Source organism: Scyliorhinus torazame, chromosome 9, assembly GCF_047496885.1.
Source record: "Scyliorhinus torazame isolate Kashiwa2021f chromosome 9, sScyTor2.1, whole genome shotgun sequence".
In the NCBI taxonomy this organism is placed as follows: domain Eukaryota; kingdom Metazoa; phylum Chordata; class Chondrichthyes; order Carcharhiniformes; family Scyliorhinidae; genus Scyliorhinus; species Scyliorhinus torazame.
Genome location: NC_092715.1, coordinates 266,586,370 through 266,611,655, shown reverse-complemented (window position 1 = coordinate 266,611,655; position 25,286 = coordinate 266,586,370). Strand labels below are relative to the sequence as shown.

General features: G+C 54.8%; 1 protein-coding gene across 3 annotated transcripts in view; it reads left to right on the top strand.

Annotated features, from left to right (window-relative positions):
- megf10 (multiple EGF-like-domains 10) overlaps nucleotides 1-25,286 on the top strand; it is a 256,918-nt gene that overhangs the window by 165,648 nt on the left and 65,984 nt on the right. The gene's annotated exons all lie outside the window — the stretch shown is intronic.

The window sequence follows — 25,286 nt, the reverse complement described above, 5'->3', positions numbered from 1 at the left end:
CTATCCAGGCCTCGCAGTATCCTGTGAGTTTCAATAAGATCCCTCCTCATCCTTCTAAACTCCAACGAGTACAGACCCAAAGTCCTCAACCATTCCTCATACGACAAGCTCTTCATTCCAGGGATCATTCTTGTGAACCTCCTCTGGACCCTCTCCAAGGCCAGCACATCCTTCCTTAGATACGGGGCCCCAAACTGCTCACAATACTCCAAATGGGGCACAGCCTCAGAAGCACATCCCATCAATGGAGACCAGGACCCCCCCCCCCCCCCCCCGGTCAACGATCAGGAGCCTCCTAATGGAGATTGGGACCCCTCCCATGAAGATCAGGACCCCCTCCCCCCACAGAGTTCGGGACTCCTCCCCCCCATGGTGATCGGGACCCCTCCCCTGCAGAGATCAAGACCCACCCCACGGAGATTGGACGCCACTCCAGAGAGATCGGGATCCATCCCCATAGTGATTGGGACTCCCCGGCATAGAAGGGAAACACCGCACCCCCCCACCTCCCACCCCACCTCCGCAGGCAGAAGGGGAACAACCCCCCACCATGTGAACATCGGCATGACCTGACCCCACATCACCGCCAACCACCCCTCCCCCATCCCCTCTGGCATGAGGGTACTCCCGCCCTTCCTCACAGAATCGCGTTTCCCCTCCCACCCGGCATTGATGCTCTTTCTCCCCCCCCACCCCGTCCTCAACACGCATTGGTGCACACCCCCTCCCCATCACTGGCACCGCTCCCACCGCCCTGCACAGTTCCCCCCCACGCCCACACCCCGCCTCATTGCTAGCTCAACGCCTTCCCAACAAACACCGGGTCCCTCCCTAACCCAGGCATAACCCCCCCCCCCCCACCCCACAAATAAACTTTACTCCCCCCACCCCACTCAAAAGGTGAAACCCCAATGGGGCGCCCCAGAGGGCCTGCTCTCTGCACTGCCAGGTTGGCAGGGGCAGTGCCGGGGTGCAGGACTGCCCGACTATGTCCCTCACCATCAAGGGGCTATACTTACCACAGTGCCCCCGGCGTGGGCATCACGATTGGCTTTCCGTTTTTGATGTCACGCCAACTGAGTGGGTGTATAAGGCGCGGGCAGACATTGCAGCGTCAATTCCGGTATGTAGATGTTAGTTTACGTAAATTTATGGAAATAAGGTTCACGTCCTTTCTGGACATGAACCTGATCACGTTACTGGCCCGGAGCAGGGAGGATCTCAGACTGAGATCCCGCAAGCGCAAATCCCGTTTTTTGATCTCTCGGCAGATTCAGCAGCCATTATAGGATTTGCCCCATGATCAACGGGCTGCTTAATCGCTGCCATTGACCCAACGCTCTGAAACATCTTGAGGTTAGCGAATGGTGCTACAACAATGCAAATTATTATAATAATTTTTTTCTCAATCTCCTCAGTTAAGGTGATAGATGTTTGGTCTCATCATTCACTGAGGTCCCAGATGTCCCGTAGGCCTCTTTACACCATCACCTGCTCTCATTCCCAGCGAGCTAAAGCTCCAAAACATATCCGGGGGTGAAGGCCTAAAGTCCAACCAGCAATGCATGCAGCAAAACAGGGGAAAATCTGGGCCACAGTTAAAAGCGAGGAGATCCAATTGCCCAGAGAATGCATTAAGCGAGAGCCAGACGATCTGCCCTATGGGATGTTCGCTGGAAAGGAGCACTATCCTCTGTCTAATCTCTATGCAACTGAGTGTATTCCAGCTCAAACTTAACGTTTGCAGCAACTTGGCTGTGATAATGCTGCCAGGCCATTTGTTAAGCATTTGAACTTGCACTTAGCAATGTCAAACCTGAAAATGTTACCTCATTTACTCGTGGAGAGTGCATGCCCTAATCCTTTTAGTCTTGATTGATTGATGCAAACTTAATGGGGCCGGTAGATGCAGCGAGATGGCTCAGCCTAAGAACATGTCTCCAGTGTAAAGAATTCTCCTTGTTACATGTAAAAGGTCCCAGCCCGCAGTGTAGCTATTAGTGGCGATGCTTCCCGCTGTCATTACTTTGCAACTTAACCACCAGCTGTAAGATACATCTGCCTTGGTGAATGATGTGAGTCAATAATTCCACAAAACTGTACGGCTTAAATCAGGCTACATCAACAACTTTGATTTATACAGCACCTGTAACAAAATCCTCCCCTCTGCCCTCTGGTGCTTTTGCCAATGATCTTAACTCCGGGTCCTCTGGTTACCAATGCTCCTGCCACTGTGTTCTGATATTAGAGGTTGTACGGTAGAACCTGCACTACAGGTTCACCTGTGGCCCCTGCGTGCTAGCTCCGCCCAGGAGGCGGGGTATAAATATGCGTGGCCTCCAGCTCGCAGCCATTTTGCCAGCAGCTGTGGGAGGCCACACTTCAGATACTAACAAAGCCTCAGTTTGGATTCAGCTTCGTCTCCAGCCAAATTGATCGTGCCTCAATTTATTAGTATCTGATTCAGAAGATGGTCCTCCGGATTAAACCTGATCGCCTGCAGCTGGATCCACACGCAAGCGACGCCAGAAAGGACTTCCAGCACTGGCTAGGTTGTTTTGAAGCGTATATCAACGCGGCGCCGACCCCTGTTCCAGAGGCTCAGAAGATCCAGATATTGTACTCCAGACTCAGCTCCAAAGTCTTCCCGCTGATCCAGGATGCGCCCAATTATGCTGATGCCATGACTCGACTCAGAGAAAATTATGAGCAGAAGACGAACACGCTCTTCGCCAGACACGCGCTCGCAGCTCGCGCTCAACTACCTGGTGAGTCCATCGAGGACTTCTGGAGGGCCCTGATCCCACTAGTTCAGGACTGTGACTGCCAGGACGTTACAGTTAAGGAGCACGCAGAACTCCTTATGTGGGAAGCTTTTGTAACTGGGATTGGGTCCGGTGTTATCAGGCAGCGGCTCCTAGAAGGGGCCACGCACGACCTCGCAGAGACTAAAACAGTAGCGCTCTCCATGACGGTCGCCCTGCGCAATGTCCAGTCCTACGCCCCCAAACGCGCGGCCCACTCCTCCTACGTTTCATGGGCCCCACACGCAACCGCCCCAGCGGGAGCGCTACCCACCCAATACGCCTGCGCTACGCGCCAGCCGGTGATCTCTGGGGGGCCTTGATGCTACTTTTGCGGCCAGCAAAAACACCCCTGCCAACGCTGGCCGGCCCGCTCTGCCCTTTGTAAGGCCTGTGAGAAGAAGGGCCACTTTGCTGCGTTGTGCCAGGCCCGCTCAGCGGCCGCGGTCCCGTCCCACTCCTCCCCCCGGTCACGGACAATGGGCGCCGCCATCCTCCTCTCCTCCCCAGGCCATGTGCGCCCAATGGGCGCCGCCATCTTGCTCCACCCTCGCAACGTGCGTTCCATGGGTGCCGCCATTTTGTAACCCCCAGGATCTCCGGGCGCCGCCATCTTGTCCACCCCGCAGCACACGGAGACCAACGGCATTCCAGGACCTCAACTCAATGGCTGCCTCACTACCCGACGATCAACCACGGCTCGCCTCCATGGCAATCGACCAGTCCCGACCACATAATCTGACCAACGCATCCACCAGCGTGAAAGTCAACGGCCATGTGACCTCCTGCCTACTGGACTCCGGGAGCACCGAGAGCTTTGTACACCCAAATACGGTAAGGCGCTGCTCCCTTAAGGTACACCCTATCAATCAAAAAAATCTCCCTGGCCTCCAGATCCCATCGCGTCGCGATCCGGGGGTATTGCACGGTCACGCTCACGGTCCAAGGCGTAGAGTTCCACGGTTTTCGCCTCTACGTCCTCCCTAACCTCTGCGTTGCACTTATCCTCGGCCTGGACTTCCAGTGCAACCACCCTTAAATTCGGCGGACCCTTACCACCCCTCACTGTGTGCGGCCTCCCGACCCTAAAGGTCGATCCTCCTTCCCTCTTTGCCAATCTAACTCCAGATTGCAAACCCATCGCCACCAGGAGCAGACTGTACAGCACCCAGGATAAGGCCTTCATCAGGTCCGAGGTCCAGCGGTTGCTTCGGGAAGGCATCATCGAGGCCAGCAACAGCCCCTGGGGAGCTCAAGTGGTAGTGGTTAAATCTGGGGAGAAAAACCGAATGGTCGTGGCCTACAGCCAGACCATCAACAGGTACACGCAGCTTGATGGGTACCCCCTCCCACGCATATCTGACATGGTTAACCAGATTGCACAGTATCGGGTCTTCTCAACGGTGGACCTGAAATCCGCTTACCACCAGTTCCCCATCCGTAAATCGGACCGGCCATACACCGCCTTCGAAGCAGACGGCCGGCTATATCATTTCCTTAGGGTCCCTTTCGGCGTCACCAACGGGGTTTCGGTCTTTCAAAGGGAGATGGACCAAATGGTCGACCGTACGGTTTGCGGGCCACGTTTCTGTACCTAGACAATGTGACCATCTACGGCCATGACCAACAGGACCACGACGCCAACCTCGCTAAATTTCTCCGCACCGCCACTCTCCTCAACCTCACGTATAACAAGGAGAAGTGTGTGTTCCTCACAAACCGCTTAGCCATCCTCGGCTATGTGGTCCAGAATGGCGTTCTGGGGCCCGATCCCGACCGCATGCACACCCTCATGGAGCTCCCCCTTCCCCACTGCCCTCAAACGTTGCCTGGGGTTCTTCTCATATTACGCGCAGTGGGTCCCAAACTATGCGGACAAGGCTCGCCCACTCATACAGTCCACTCACTTCCCCCTGACGGCCGAGGCCCAACGGGCTTTCGCCCGGATCAGAGCTGATGTTGCCAAAGCTGGAATGCACGCTGTAGATGAAACACTTCCCTTCCAAGTAGAAAGCGACTCATCGGACGTCGCCCTTGCCGCCACCCTCAATCAGGCAGGGAGGCCCGTGGCATTCCTTTCCCGCACCCTCCATGCCTCTGAAATTCGGCACTCATCCGTCGAAAAAGAGGCCCAGGCTATCGTTGAGGCTGTGCGACATTGGAGGCATTACCTGGCCGGCAGGAGATTCACTCTCCTCACTGACCAACAGTCGGTAGCCTTCATGCTCAACAACACACAGCGGGGCAAGATCAAAAATGATAAAATCTTGCGGTGGAGAATCGAGCTCTCCACCTATAACTACGAGATTAAGTATCGCCCCGGCAAACTCAACGAGCCCCCAGACGGCCTATCCTGAGGTACATGTGCCAGCACACAAGTAGACCGACTCCGGACCCTGCACGACAGCCTTTGTCACCCAGGAGTCACACGGATGTACCACTTCATTAAGGCACAATATTTGCCCTACTCCGTCGAGGAAGTCAGGACAATCACCAGGGACTGCCAGGTCTGTGCGGAGTGCAAGCCGCACTTCTACCGGCCGGACCACGCGCACCTGGTGAAGGCCTCCAGCCCCTTTGAATGCCTCAGCGTGGATTTCAAAGGCCCCCTCCCCTCTTCCGATCGACACACATATTTCCTCAGTGTGATCGATGAATACTCCCGGTTTCCCTTCACCATCCCAAGCCCCGACATGACGTCTGCCACCGTCATTAAAGCCCTTAATTCTATCTTCACTCTGTTCGGCTTCCCCGCCTACATCCGCAGTGACAGGGGATCCTCATTCATGAGTGATGAGCTGCGTCAGTTCCTGCTCAGCAGGGGTATCGCCTCCAGCAGAATGACGAGCTACAACCCCCGGGGAAACGGACAGGTAGAAAGGGAGAATGGACGGTATGGAGGGCCGTCCAGCTGGCCTTACGGTCCAGAAACCTTCCGGCCTCCCGCTGGCAGGAGGTCCTCCCTGATGCACTACATTCCATTCGCTCATTACTCTGCATTACCCCTAACAGTACACCACGTGAACGTCTTTTTGCCTTCTCCAGGAAGTCCACATCCGGGGTATTGCTCCCAACTTGGCTCACAGCTCCGGGAACCGTGTTTCTCAGTAAATATGTGCGGCTCCACAAGTCGGACCCGTTGGTGGAAAGGGTGCACCTGCTGCACGCAAACCCACAGTACGCCTACGTGGCGTTCCCCGACGGCCGCCAGGATACCGTCTCCCTCAGGGACCTGGCACCAGCAGGTTCCACCCCCACACCACCCCCACACCACCACCGTCGCCCCCGGCGCCACCCTCTCCTCCCCCGCCGCTCCCATCACCCCCCTAGGACCGTCCGTCCTCCCCCTGCCCATGGCCATCGATGAAGAGGATTTTGGCACGCTCCCGGAGTCAACTTCGACCACGACAGCGCCAACATCGCCGTCACCACTTCGCCGATCTCAAAGGACCATCAAGGAACCGGACCGGCTGAACCTCTGACCGGCCCGCCGGATGCCAAGAGACTTTTTTTGCTGCTCTGTAAATATTAAAATTTCTAATTGTATATAGTTATCCACCACCCCGCCGGACTCAATCTTAACAGGGGGTGAATGTGGTAAACCACTGTGTTCTGATATTAGAGGTTGTACGGTAGAACCTGCACTACAGGTTCACCTGTGGCTCCTGCATGCTAGCCCCGCCCAGGAGGTGGGGTATAAATATGCGTGGCCTCCAGCTCGCAGCCATTTCGCCAGCTGCTGTGGGAGGCCACACATCTGATACTAATAAAGCCTCAGTTTGGATTCAACTTCGTCTCCAGCCAAATTGATCGTGCCTCAGGAAACAGTTTCAAAACTCTGCATAACTTTGCGACATTATTCCAGGGAAGGTTTTATGCGGAATATCTATATCTGAGCCCCTGCTGATTAGTATAAACAGGACCTCAGCAGCAGTTACGTGCCGCACCTTTGGGCCAGATTTCAAACCGCTTTATTTTAAGATTTATTTTAAAACCACTCACTCTCGCAGACTTAAAATTGGGCCCTTGAATGTGGCAAAGTGCACCTAAATGTTCCACAGGAGCGATTACCAAACAGGATTTGGCACTGAGCCACATGAAGAGATATTAGATCAGGTGACCGAAAGCTTGGTCACAGAGGGAGGTTTTAAAGAGCAGCTTCGAGGTGGAAGAGCGTGGAAGGGCGATGGAGAGATAGAGGGAGGGAATTCGATGACTCAGGGCTTGCCGGTTGAAGGCCTCCGATGGTGGTAATGACCAGGGGATGCGCAGGAGGCCAGATCTGAAGCAGTGCAGATGTAAGATTCTCTGGCCTCCCTTTGCCATGTTTCTTGGCGGCGGGAGATGCTCTCTGTTGGCCATGCAGGATATTTTGGCCCCGCCGCTGTCAAGGGGATTTCCACGGCGGGGGAACACCGTTGGTGGAACCAGACGCATGAGCAGCCAGAAGATCTCGGAGCGCTGTAGAGCTGGAGAAGATTACAACAATAGGGAGGAGCGAAGGCTATGGAGGGATCTGAAAACGAAGATGAGAATTTTAAATTTACATTTTACTATATGCGGACAGAGTCCCATAGCGAGCGCGTTTAGCCGCGTGTTTTCCGGCACTCACCGCGCTGAGAAACACAAGGCTATTAAACGCGACTCGTGATCGATAAGAGGTCTCAATGGGGAACGCACGGCCGAGGCTGCACATATCCCCACTTTGTACACTGAGGAGCTCCACTCGCTCAACGTATTCCTCAGTGTGGCGAGAGATTGGGATGCCATTTAAATGGCATCCCGATCCCCGAGGCTCTCAAAGCAACCCCACCCCCCCCCAACACCCACAAAGGGCGCCCCCAGCCCGATCGCACCTATGCAAAAAATGCCAGCCTGGCAGGGCCCATGCCAACTTGCAGTGCCACCTGGGTACCTTGGCTATGCCAGGCTGACAGTACCAGGGTGCCCAGGTGGCACCAGCAGTGCCAGTGTGCCACCCTGCCCAAAGGCTGTGCAGCTGGGGACCTCGGAGACCAGCACTGAACAACGTTCAGCCAAGGCCTGGGAGGCAAAGGAGATAGATCCCACGCCTCAGGTAACCCGGGAATCTGCCCATTAAAGTGAGACTAGCTGTCCCGCGGCGAGCTGCCTTACAGGCGCAGCGTGGCTGTAAAATCACACCCATGGTTTCTGTTGCTCTGCCACGAGCAGGCACGTTGGACAAGAAGTAAGCTGTTGATATTTAACCGACCACAAAAGCCTTTTTCTAATTTATTCTCGCTGTGCAAGTCCAGGTTTATTGTCGATTGCTATTCAACCTGAGGCGCTGGCATTGGGGCGCTCGCCTCAGCAGCTGCAGTCCCTGCGATGGGGCAGGCAATCCTGCATGTAGTTTGTTTTTGTGTTCGTTCTCCATTCAGTGTTCGTCGAATATTTTGTTTCTTTTCAGGGAGCAGATGCTGGATGAAATTTGGGTTCAATTAGTTACAGATGACTCACCTAAAATTACAATTTGGACCAAAAAGAAGTAGTTTTGGTTATTTAAATGCAAAAAAAAACCCCTTTCTGTTTGTCTCTTTTAACATGTTGATTCATGATTAAATGATTCAAACATTGTGGTTTTGAACGATGGGCTGCTGAAACTCTGTCCATGTGTGTTGCGGTCGTATTGTTTCAATGCTGCTAATTGTTCTGCTACTGGGAATTCTGGGCTTGTGATCGTCAGGCTTGGACCTCAGCACTGAGTCAAAAGGTTGTGGGTTCTAGTCCCACTCCAGCACGTGTTCCAGACTGATACCAAGGGAGTGCGGCACTGTCAGAGTTACTGGGCGAGATTCTCCGTTCCTGAGACGAAGTGTTGACGCTGGCGCAGGGTTCGTGGACTTTCGCAACAGCAAATCTGGTGCCACACCATGATCGATTCAGTGACTGTGGAGGGGCAGCACCACGGGGAACACAATCCATTCCAATCAGAAACGGTGCGGGATTCGCCGGGTCCGTGATTTACACTCGGGAGGCTGACAAGCTGCAGCCGCACACACACATTACACTCCCCACACACACTCACCCCAGCCGCACACACACATTACACTCCCCGCACACACTCATCCCAGCCGCACACACACATTACACTCCCCACACACACTCACCCCAGCCGCACACACACATTACACTCCCCGCACACACTCATCCCAGCCGCACAGACACATTACACTCCCCACACACACTCACCCCAGGCGCACACACACATTACACTCCCCGCACACACTCATCCCAGCCGCACACACACATTACACTCCCCGCGCACACTCATCCCAGCCGCACACACACATTACACTCCCCGCGCACACTCATCCCAGCCGCACACACACATTACACTCCCCACACACACTCATCCCAGCCGCACACACACATTACACTCCCCGCACACACTCATCCCAGCCGCACAGACACATTACACTCCCCACACACACTCACCCCAGGCGCACACACACATTACACTCCCCACACACACTCACCCCAGCCGCACACACACATTACACTCCCCGCACACACTCATCCCAGCCGCACACACACATTACACTCCCCGCGCACACTCATCCCAGCCGCACACACACATTACACTCCCCACACACACTCATCCCAGCCGCACACACACATTACACTCCCCACACACACTCATCCCAGCCGCACACACACATTACACTCCCCACACACACTCATCCCAGTCGCACACACACATTACACTCCCCACACACACTCATCCCAGCCGCATACATACATTACACTCCCCACACACACTCATCCCAGCCGCACATACACATTACATTCCCCACACACACTCATCCCAGCCACACACACATTACACTCCCCACACACACTCACCCCAGACGCACACACACATTACACTCCCCGCACACACTCATCCCAGCCGCACACACACATTACACTCTCCACACACACTCATCCCAGCTGCACCAACACATTACACTCCCCACACACACTCATCTCAGCCTCACGCACACATTACACTCCCCACACACACTCATCCCAGCCTCACGCACACATTACACTCCCCACACACACTCATCCCAGCCGCACACACACATTACACTCCCCACACACACTCATCCAAGCCGCACACACATTACATTCTCCACACACACTCATCCCAGCCACACACACATTACACTCCCCACACACACTCATCCCAGCCTCACGCACACATTACACTCCCCACACACACTCATCCCAGCCGCACACACACATTACACTCCCCACACACACTCACCCCAGACGCACACACACATTACACTCCCCGCACACACTCATCCCAGCCGCACACACACATTACACTCTCCACACACACTCATCCCAGCTGCACCAACACATTACACTCCCCACACACACTCATCTCAGCCTCACGCACACATTACACTCCCCACACACACTTATCCCAGCCGCACACACACATTACACTCTCCACACACACTCATCCCAGCCGCACCAACACATTACACTCCCCACACACACTCATCCCAGCCTCACGCACACATTACACACCCCACACACACTCACCCCAGCCGCACACACACATTACACTCCCCACACACACTCATCCCAGCCGCACACCCACATTACACTCCCCACACACACTCATCCCAGCCGCACACACACATTACACTCCCCACACACACTCACCCCAGCCGCACACACATTACACTCCCCACACACACTCATCTCAGCCTCACGCACACATTACACTCCCCACACACACTCATCCCAGCCGCACACACACATTACACTCTCCACACACACTCATCCCAGCCGCACCAACACATTACACTCCCCACACACACTCATCCCAGCCTCACGCACACATTACACACCCCACACACACTCACCCCAGCCGCACACACACATTACACTCCCCACACACACTCACCCCAGCCGCACACACACATTACACTCCCCACACACACTCATCCCAGCCGCACACCCACATTACACTCCCCACACACACTCATCCCAGCCGCACACACACATTACACTCCCCACACACACTCACCCCAGCCGCACACACATTACACTCCCCACACACACTCATCCCAGCCGCACACCCACATTACACTCCCCACACACACTCATCCCAGCCGTACACATACATTACACTCCACACACACTCATCCCAGCCGCACAAACACATTTCACTCCCCACACACACTCATCCCAGCCGCACACATACATTACACTCCCCACAGACACTCATCCCAGCCACACACACATATTACACTCCCCACACACACTCATCCCAGCCGCACACACACATTACACTCCCCACACACACTCATCCCAGCCGCACACACACATTACACTCCCCACACACACTCATCCCAGCCTCACGCACACATTACACTCCCCTCACACACTCATCCCAGCCGCACACACATTACACTCTCCACACACACTCATTCCAGCCGCACCAACACATTACACTCCCCACACACACTCATCCCAGCCTCACGCACACATTACCCACCCCACACACACTCACCCCAGACGCACACACACATTACACTCCCCACACTCACTCATCCCAGCCGCACACACACATTACCCTCCCCACACACACTCACCCCAGCCGCACACACACATTACACTCCCCACACACACTCACCCCAGCCGCACACACACATTACACTCCCCACACACACTCACCCCAGCCACACACACACACTACACTCCCCACACACACTCACCCCAGCCGCACACACACATTACACTCCCCACACACACTCATCCCAGCCGCACACCCACATTACACTCCCCACACACACTCATCCCAGCCGCACACACACATTACACTCCCCACACACACTCATCCCAGCCGCACACCCACATTACACTCCCCACACACACTCATCCCAGCCGCACACCCACATTACACTCCCCACACACACTCATCCCAGCCGCACACACACATTACACTCCCCACACACACTCATCCCAGCCACACACACACATTACACTCCCCACACACACTCATCCCAGCCGCACACCCACATTACACTCCCCACACACACTCATCCCAGCCGCACACACACATTACACTCCCCACACACTCATCCCAGCCGCACACCCACATTACACTCCCCACACACACTCATCCCAGCCGCACACACACATTACACTCCCCACACACACTCATCCCAGCCGCACACTCACATTACACTCCCCACACACACTCATCCCAGCCGCACACCCACATTACACTCCCCACACACACTCATCCCAGCCGCACACAAACATTACACTCCCCACACACACTCATCCCAGCCGCACACACACATTACACTCCCCACACACACTCACCCCAGCCGCATACACACATTACACTCCCCACACACACTCATCCCAGGCGCACACACACATTACACTCCCCACACACACTCATCCCAGCCGCACACACACATTACACTCCCCACACACACTCATCCCAGCCACACACAAACATTACACACCCCACACACACTCACCCCAGACGCACACACACATTACACTCCCCGCACATACTCATCCCAGCCGCACACACACATTACACTCTCCACACACACTCATCCCAGCTGCACCAACACATTACACTCCACACACACACACATCCCAGCCTCACGCACACATTACACTCCCCACACACACTCATCCCAGCCGCACACACATTACACTCTCCACACACACTCATCCCAGCCGCACCAACACATTACACTCCCCACACACACTCATCCCAGCCTCACGCACACATTACACACCCCACACACACTCACTCCAGACGCGCACACACATTACACTCCCCACACACACTCATCCCAGCCGCACACACACATTACACTCCCCACACACACTCACCCCAGCCGCACACACACATTACACTCCCCACACACACTCACCCCAGCCGCACACATACATTACACTCCCCACACACACTCACCCCAGCCACACACACACACTACACTCCCCGCACACACTCACCCCAGCCGCACACACACATTACACTCCCCACACACACTCATCCCAGCCGCACACCCACATTACACTCCCCACACACACTCATCCCAGCCGCACACACACATTTCACTCCCCACACACACTCACCACAGCCGCACACATTACACTCCCCACACACACTCATCCCAGCCGCACACCCACATTACACTCCCCACACACACTCATCCCAGCCGCACACCCACATTACACTCCCCACACACACTCATCCCAGCCGCACACACACATTACACTACCCACACACACTCATCCCAGCCACACACACACATTACACTCCCCACACACACTCATCCCAGCCGCACACCCACATTACACTCCCCACACACACTCATCCCAGCCGCACACACACATTACACTCCCCACACACTCATCCCAGCCGCACACCCACATTACATTCCCCACACACACTCATCCCAGCCGCACACACACATTACACTCCCCACACACACTCATCCCAGCCACACACACACATTACACTCCCCAAACACACTCATCCCAACCGCACACCCACATTACACTCCCCACACACACTCATCCCAGCCGCACACACACATTACACTCCCCACACACACTCATCCCAGCCGCACACACACATTACACTCCCCACACACACTCACCCCAGCCGCACACACACATTACACTCCCCACACACACTCATCCCAGCCGCACACACACATTACACTCCCCACACACACTCACCCCAGCCGCACACACACGTTACACTCCCCGCACACACTCATCCCAGCCGCACACCCACATTACACTCCCCACACACACTCATCCCAGCCGCACACACAAATTACACTCCCCACACACACTCATCCCAGCCGCACACCCACATTACACTCCCCACACACACTCATCCCAGCCGCACACCCACATTACACTCCCCACACACACTCATCCCAGCCGCACACACACATTACACTCCCCACACACACTCATCCCAGCCACACACACACATTACACTCCCCACACACACTCATCCCAGCCGCACACCCACGTTACACTCCCCACACACACTCATCCCAGACGCACACGCACATTACACTCCCCACACACACTCATCCCAGTCGCACACTCACATTACACTCCCCACACACACTCATCCCAGCCGCACACCCACATTACACTCCCCACACACACTCATCCCAGCCGCACACAAACATTACACTCCCCACACACACTCATCCCAGCCGCACACACACATTACACTCCCCACACACACTCACCCCAGCCGCACACACACATTACTCTCCCCACACACACTCATCCCAGCCACACACACACATTACACACCCCACACACACTCACCCCAGACGCACACACACATTACACTCCCCGCACACACTCATCCCAGCCACACACACACATTACACTCCCCACACACACTCACCCCAGCCGCACACACACGTTACACTCCCCGCACACACTCATCCCAGCCGCACACACACATTACACTCCCCACACACACTCATCCCAGCCGCACATACACATTACACTCCTCACACACACACTCATCCCAGCCGCACACACATTACACTCCCCACACACACTCATCCCAGCCGCACATACACATTACACTCCCCACACACACTCACCCCAGCCGCACACACACATTACACTCCTCACACACACACTCATCCCAGCCGCACACACATTACACTCCCCACACTCACTCATTCCAGCCGCACACACACATTACACTCCCCACACACTCTCAACCCAGCCGCACATCCACATTACACTCCCCACACACACTCATCCCAGCCGCACACACACATTACACTCCCCACACACACTCATCTCAGCCGCACATACACATTACACTCCCCACACACACTCATCCCAGCCGCACACCCACATTACACTCCCCACACACACTCATCCCAGCCGCACACACACATTACACTCCCCACACACACTCACCCCAGCCGCACACACATTACACTCCCCACACACACTCATCCCAGCCGCACACCCACATTTCACTCCCCACACACACTCATCCCAGCCGCACACATACATTACACTCCCCACACACACTCATTCCAGCCGCACACACACATTTCACTCCCCACACACACTCATCCCAGCCGCACACATACATTACACTCCCCACACACACTCATCCCAGCCGCACACACACATTACACTCCCCACACACACTCATCCAAGCCGCACACACACATTACACTCCCCACTCACACTCATCCCAGCCGTACACACACATTACACTCCCCACACACACTCATCCCAGCCTCACGCACACATTACACTCCCCACACACACTCATCCCAGCCGCACACACACATTACACTCCCCACACACACTCATCCCAGCCACACACACACATTACACTCTCCACACACACTCATCCCAGCCGCACCAACACATTACACTCCCCACACACACTCATCCCAGCCTCACGCACACATTACACACCCCACACACACTCACTCCAGACGCGCACACACATTACACTCCCCACACACACTCATCCCAGCCGCACACACACATTATACTCCCCACACACACTCACCCCAGCCGCACACACACATTACACTCCCCACACACACTCACCCCAGCCGCACACACACATTACACTCCCCACACACACTCACCCCAGCCACACACACACACTACACTCCCCGCACACACTCACCCCAGCCGCACACACACATTACACTCCCCACACACACTCATCCCAGCCGCACACCCACATTACACTCCCCACACACACTCATCCCAGCCGCACACACACATTTCACTCCCCACACACACTCACCCCAGCCGCACACATTACACTCCCCACACACACTCATCCCAGCCGCACACCCACATTACACTCCCCACACACACTCATCCCAGCCGCACACCCACATTACACTCCCCACACACACTCATCCCAGCCGCACACACACATTACACTACCCACACACACTCATCCCAGCCACACACACACATTACACTCCCCACACACACTCATCCCAGCCGCACACCCACATTACACTCCCCACACACACTCATCCCAGCCGCACACACACATTACACTCCCCACACACTCATCCCAGCCGCACACCCACATTACATTCCCCACACACACTCATCCCAGCCGCACACACACATTACACTCCCCACACACACTCATCCCAGCCACACACACACATTACACTCCCCAGACACACTCATCCCAGCCGCACACCCACATTACACTCCCCACACACACTCATCCCAGCCGCACACACACATTACACTCCCCACACACACTCATCCCAGCCGCACACACACATTACACTCCCCACACACACTCACCCCAGCCGCACACACACATTACACTCCCCACACACACTCATCCCAGCCGCACACACACATTACACTCCCCGCACACACTCACCCCAGCCGCACACACACGTTACACTCCCCGCACACACTCATCCCAGCCGCACACCCACATTACACTCCCCACACACACTCATCCCAGCCGCACACACACATTACACTCCCCACACACACTCATCCCAGCCGCACACCCACATTACACTCCCCACACACACTCATCCCAGCCGCACACCCACATTACACTCCCCATACACACTCATCCCAGCCGCACACACACATTACACTCCCCACACACACTCATCCCAGCCGCACACACACATTACACTCCCCACACACACTCATCCCAGCCGCACACCCACGTTACACTCCCCACACACACTCATCCCAGACGCACACACACATTACACTCCCCACACACACTCATCCCAGTCGCACACAAACATTACACTCCCCACACACACTCATCCCAGCCGCACACCCACATTACACTCCCCACACACACTCATCCCAGCCGCACACAAACATTACACTCCCCACACACACTCATCCCAGCCGCACACACACATTACACTCCCCACACACACTCACCCCAGCCGCACACACACATTACTCTCCCCACACACACTCATCACACACCCCACACACACTCACCCCAGACGCACACACACATTACACTCCCCGCACACACTCATCCCAGCCAGACACACACATTACACTCCCCACACACACTCACCCCAGCCGCACACACACGTTACACTCCCCGCACACACTCATCCCAGCCGCACACACACATTACACTCCCCACACACACTCATCCCAGTCGCACATACACATTACACTCCTCACACACACACTCATCCCAGCCGCACACACATTACACTCCCCACACACACTCATCCCAGCCGCACATACGCATTACACTCCCCACACACACTCACCCCAGCCGCACACACACATTACACTCCTCACACACACTCATCCCAGCCGCACATACACATTACACTCCCCACACACACACACTCATTCCAGCCGCACACACATTACACTCCCCACACACTCATCCCAGCCGCACATAGACATTACACTCCCCACACACACTCATCCCAGCCGCACACATTACACTCCCCACACACACTCATCCCAGCCGCACACCCACATTACACTCCCCACACACACTCATCCCAGCCGCACACCCACATTACACTCCCCACACACACTCATCCCAGCCGCACACACGCATTACACTCCCCACACACACTCATCCCAGCCACACACACACATTACACTCCCCACACACACTCATCCCAGCCGCACACCCACATTACACTCCCCACACACACTCATCCCAGCCGCACACACACATTACACTCCCCACACACTCATCCCAGCCGCACACCCACATTACACTCTCCACTCACATTCATCCCAGCCGCACACACACATTACACTCACCACACACACTCATCCCAGCCACACACACACACATTACACTCCCCACACACACTCATCCCAGCCGCACACCCACATTACACTCCCCACACACACTCATCCCAGCCGCACACACATTACACTCCCACACACACTCATCCCAGCCGCACACACACATTACACTCCCCACAGACACTCACCCCAGCCGCACACACACATTACACTCCCCACACACACTCATCCCAGCCGCACGCACACATTACACTCCCCTCACACACTCACCCCAGCCGCACACACACGTTACACTCCCCGCACACACTCATCCCAGCCGCACACACACATTACACTCCCCACACACACTCATCCCAGCCGCACATACACATTACACTCCTCACACACACACTCATCCCAGCCGCACACACATTACACTCCCCACACACACTCATCCCAGCCGCACATACACATTACACTCCCCCCACACTCTCACCCCTGCCGCACACACACATTACACTCCTCACACACACACTCATCCCAGCCGCACACACATTACACTCCCCACACACACTCATTCCAGCCGCACACACACATTACACTCCCCACACACTCTCAACCCAGCCGCACATACACATTACACTCCCCACACACACTCATCCCAGCCGCACACACACATTACGCTCCCCACACACACTCATCCCAGCCGCACATACACATTACACTCCCCACACACACACACTCATTCCAGCCGCACACACATTACACTCCCCACACACTCATCCCAGCCGCACATACACATTACACTCCCCACACACACACACTCATCCCAGCCGCACACACATTACACTCCCCACACACACTCAACCCAGCCGCGCACACACATTACCCTCTCCACACACACTCATCCCAGATGCACACACATTACACTCCCCACACACACTCATCCCAGACGCACATACTCATTACACTCCCCACACACACACACTCATCCCAGCCGCACACACATTACACTCCCCACACACACTCATCCCAGCCGCACATACACATTACACTCCCCACACACACTCACCCCAGCCGCACACACACATTACACTCCTCACACACACACTCATCCCAGCCGCACACACATTACACTCCCCACACACACTCATTCCAGCCGCACACACACATTACACTCCCCACACACTCTCAACCCAGCCGCACATACACATTACACTCCCCACACACACTCATTCCAGCCGCACACACACATTACACTCCCCACACACACTCATCCCAGCCGCACATACACATTGTACTCCCCACACACACACACTCATTCCAGCCGCACACTCATTACACTCCCCACACACTCATCCCAGCCGCACATACACATTACCCTCCCCACACACACACACTCATCCCAGCCGCACACACATTACACTCCCCACACACACTCAACCCAGCCGTGCACACACATTACACTCCCCACACACACTCATCCCAGACGCACACACATTACACTCCCCACACACTCATCCCAGCCGCACATAGACATTACACTCCCCACACACACACACTCATCCCAGCCGCACACATTACACTCCCCACACACACTCATCCCAGCCGCACACACACATTACACTCCCCAAACACACTCATCCCAGTCGCACACCCACATTACACTCCCCACACACACTCATCCCAGCCGCACACACACATTACACTCCCCACACACTCATCCCAGCCGCACACCCACATTACACTCCCCACACACACTCATCCCAGCCGCACACACACATTACACTCCCCACACACACTCATCCCAGCCACACACACACATTACACTCCCCACACACACTCATCCCAGCCGCACACCCACATTACACTCCCCACACACACTCATCCCAGCCGCACACACATTACACTCCCCACACACACTCATCCCAGCCGCACACACACATTACACACCCCACACACACTCATCCCAGCCGCACGCACACATTACACTCCCCACACACACTCACCCCAGCCGCACACACACGTTACACTCCCCGCACACACTCATCCCAGCCGCACACACACATTACACTCCCCACACACACTCATCCCAGCCGCACATACACATTACACTCCTCACACACACACTCATCCCAGCCGCACACACATTATACTCCCCACACACACTCATCCCAGCCGCACATACACATTACACTCCCCACACACACTCACCCCTGCCGCACACACACATTACACTCCTCACACACACACTCATCCCAGCCGCACACACATTACACTCCCCACACACACTCATCCCAGCCGCACACACACATTACGCTCCCCACACACACTCATCCCAGCCGCACATACACATTACACTCCCCACACACACACACTCATTCCAGCCGCACACACATTACACTCCCCACACACTCATCCCAGCCGCACATACACATTACACTCCCCACACACACACACTCATCCCAGCCGCACACACATTACACTCCCCACACACACTCAACCCAGCCGCGCACACACATTACACTCCCCACACACACTCATCCCAGACGCACATACTCATTACACTCCCCACACACACACACTCATCCCAGCCGCACACACATTACACTCCCCACACACACTCATCCCAGCCGCACATACACATTACACTCCACACACACACTCACCCCAGCCGCACACACACATTCCACTCCTCACACACACTCATCCCAGCCGCACAAACATTACACTCCCCACACACACTCATTCCAGCCGCACACACACATTACACCCCCCACACACTCTCAACCCAGCCGCACATACACATTATACTCCCCACACAAACTCATCCCAGCCGCACATACACATTACACTCCCCACACACACACACTCATTCCAGCCGCACACACATTACACTCCCCAAACACTCATCCCAGCCGCACATACACATTACACTCCCCACACACACACTCATTCCAGCCACACATACACTTTACACTCCCCACACACACACTCATTCCAGCCGCACACACACATTACACTCCCCACACACACTCATCCCAGCCGCACATACACCTTACACTCCCCACACATACTCACCCCAGCCGCACACACACATTACACTCCCCACACACACTCATTCCAGCCGCACACACATTACACTCCCCACACACACTCATCCCAGCCGCACATACACATTACACTCCCCACACACACACACTCATCCCAGCCGCACACACATTACACTCCCCACACACACTCAACCCAGCCGTGCACACACATTACACTCCCCACACACACTCATCCCAGACGCACACACATTACACTCCCCACACACACTCATCCCAGACGCACATACTCATTACACTCCCCACACACACACACTCATCCCAGCCGCACACAAATTACACTCCCCACACACACTCATCCCAGCCGCACATACACATTACACTCCCCACACACACTCATCCCAGCTGCACATACACATTATACTCCCCACACACACTCATCCCAGCCGCACACACATTACACTCCCCACACACACTCATCCCAGCCGCACATACACATTACACTCCCCACACACACTCATCCCAGCCGCACACACACATTACACTCCCCACACACACTCATCCCAGCCGCACATACACATTATACTCCCCACACACACTCATCCCAGCCGCACACACATTACACTCCCCACACACACTCATTCCAGCCACACACACTTACACTCCCCACACACACTCATCCCAGCCACACACACACATTACACTCCCCACACACACTCACCCCAGCCGCACACACACATTACACTCCCCACACACACTCATCCCAGCCACACACACACATTACACTCCCCACACACACTCAACCCAGCCGCGCACACACATTACACTCCCCACACACACTCATCCCAGACGCTCATACTCATTACACTCCCCACACACACACACTCATCCCAGCCGCACACACATTACACTCCCCACACACACTCATCCCAGCCGCACATACACATTACACTCCACACACACACTCACCCCAGCCGCACACACACATTCCACTCCTCACACACACTCATCCCAGCCGCACACACATTACACTCCCCACACACACTCATTCCAGCCGCACACACACATTACACTTCCCACACACTCTCAACCCAGCCGCACATACACATTATACTCCCCACACAAACTCATTCCAGCCGCACACACACATTACACTCCCCACACACACTCATCCCAGCCGCACATACACATTACACTCCCCACACACACACACTCATTCCAGCCGCACACACATTACACTCCCCAAACACTCATCCCAGCTGCACATACACATTACACTCCCCACACACACACTCATTCCAGCCACACATACACTTTACACTCCCCACACACACACTCATTCCATCCGCACACACACATTACACTCCCCACACACACTCATCCCAGCCGCACATACACCTTACACTCCCCACACATACTCACCCCAGCCGCACACACACATTACACTCCCCACGCACACTCATTCCAGCCGCACACACATTACACTCCCCACACACACTCATCCCAGCCGCACATACACATTACACTCCCCACACACACACACTCATCCCAGCCGCACACACATTACACTCCCCACACACACTCAACCCCGCCGTGCACACACATTACACTCCCCACACACACTCATCCCAGACGCACACACATTACACTCCCCACACACACTCATCCCAGACGCACATACTCATTACACTCCCCACACACACACACTCATCCCAGCCGCACACACATTACACTCCCCACACACACTCATCCCAGCCGCACATACACATTACACTCCCCACACACACTCATCCCAGCTGCACATACACATTATACTCCCCACACACACTCATCCCAGCCGCACACACATTACACTCCCCACACACACTCATCCCAGCCGCACATACACATTACACTCCCCACACACACTCATCCCAGCCGCACACACACATTACACTCCCCACACACACTCATCCCAGCCGCACATACACATTATACTCCCCACACACACTCATCCCAGCCGCACACACATTACACTCCCCACACACACTCATTCCAGCCACACACACTTACACTCCCCACACACACTCATCCCAGCCACACACACACATTACACTCCCCACACACACTCACCCCAGCCGCACACACACATTACACTCCCCACACACACTCATCCCAGCCACACAGACACATTACACTCCCCACACACACTCATCCCAGCCGCACACACACATTACATTCCCCACACACACTCATCCCAGCCACACACACACATTACACTCCCCACGCACACTCATCCCAGCCACACACACACATTACACTCCCCACACACACTCATCCCAGCCTCACACACATTACACTCCCCACACACACTCATCCCAGCCTCACACACATTACACTCCCCACACACACTCATCCCAGCCGCACACACATTACACTCCCCACGCACACTCATCCCAGCCGCACACACACATTACACTCCCCACACACACTCACCCCAGCCGCACACACACATTACACTCCCCACGCACACTCATCCCAGCCGCACACACACATTACACTCCCCACACACACTCATCCCAGCCGCACACTCATTACACTCCCCACACACACTCATCCCAGCCGCACACACACATTACACTCCCCACGCACACTCATCCCAGCCGCACACACACATTACACTCCTCACACACACTCATCCCAGCCGCACACACATTACACTCCCCACGCACACTCATCCCAGCCGCACACACACATTACACTCCTCACACACACTCATCCCAGCCGCACACACATTACACTCCCCACACACAATCATCCCAGACAACAAGGTGGCACTGGTTGTGCTGGAGGTCGGCCATACAGCTGATGGGTCAACTGGGGCTGAGGGCACCCAGGGAGATGGCCTGGGGGGACACCTATATGACCCGTGGCCCTAAGTTCACAGTGGGCTATTAGTGACGTGCGCAGTTGCTTGGCTGCCTTTCCGGTTGCAGCAATGGTGCTCCGTGCCCGTCCACCCCGACCCCATAGCGGGAACACCTTGACGCCACTGTCCTGGTGACGGAGAATTGCTATTTCGCCAAATTGGTGCCCGCCGCGATTTTGGGGTCAGAACCGATTCGCTGCCCAATCGCGTTTCCCGATTCCGGCGTCCGGCCAGCGGAGAATCCCGCCCGCTGTCTTTCGGTTGAGGTGAACAGCTCATTTACACTCTCAGTCGGGCATCAAAGATTCCGCGGCACTATTTCGAAGAAGAGAAGGGGAGTTCTCCCCACTGCCCAGACCAACATTTATTCCCCTTCCACATTCACCACAAGCAGATGACCTGGTCCTTGCCACATTGCTGTCTGTGGGAGCTTGCTATGCGAAGATTGGCTGCTGTGCATTACGGTGACTATTGGCTCTTCGCACCCTGAGGTTGTAAAAGGTTCTACTTTTTCCCCTATTCTGATTTTGATTCTGAGAGCGTGGTGCTGAATCTTTCAGCGGCTTACTGGTAAAGTGGATGATGTGTAGCTTTGTGCTGCTCAGTGTTAAATGAAGCCGCTTGGTTAAACAGACGACATTTACACAGATTTATTGATCATCCCCTTCAACTCATTTAGCGCAATGAAACCTCCAGTGGTGAAAGATTCCCCCTTCCTGGCTGATATTGTAAAATTACCAATCCACCAAGTATTGCCAGTGTTGTTAATCCACTAACAGACACATTTGCTTGAAACAAAGACTTATTGTTAATCTCAATATTTGTTATTATTGTATATTTGATATAGGATAATGATCGTATAGGATAACTAATCTCCATGATTCATATTATAAGATCCCATTTCCCAGAACAATAGGAAATTTTGCCCTGGACATGTGTGTTGAGTAGTATGTTGGAGATCTAAATGTAAAAACTTTTATTTATGAATAAACTTCACGGAAGCAAAGGGACAAGGAATTAATGGCAATGAACATTTGCCGTCTAGTCTGCTTGGTTGGAAAAGTTTCAGTCTCAGAAATGTAACGGAAGACTGCAATCGAAACGTGAACACATTAGCGCCTCCCCAACCGGTGCAAATATTAACAATTCATCAATCCTTTGCCAAACTGTCTAAAAGCCGTATCCCAGCAGAATAGGGTCAATTCAACGGCATTGATGGCCAGTACTCGATGTCACAGCGCCTTTCCCAATTCACAAGAGAAATAAAGTCGGCTTTGTCCAAATTTTGTGCCTCACCGACGGACAAATGCAACATTGTGCGGTAATAATGTCTGGGCTGGATCCTGAGTGACAAAGGTAATTTTGCCCTGCTGTCTGTAAATAGATCGGCTCCACCCAAATGGGGGAATGTGTTGCACTAATTTCATTTCTTTTTTAAAAAAAAGATCTATTAGTTGAGAAAAAGTGTACATTGGTCTGACACAGAAAACATTGGCCCGCAGCTGCTCAAAGTTTCAACTGCGTTCCAGGGTCATTATTCTCCGAGGGTTTGGGAGTGACTTTAGAGGCAGGATTCTCCCGAATCCGCGCGATGACCCGATGGCGGCGTAAAAAACGGTGCAGACCGCTCCGGCGTCGGGCCGACCGGAAGTTGCGGAATTCTCCGCTCTTCCGGGGGCTAGGCCAGCGGCAGAGGGGTTGGCGCCGCGCCGGCCGACGCCG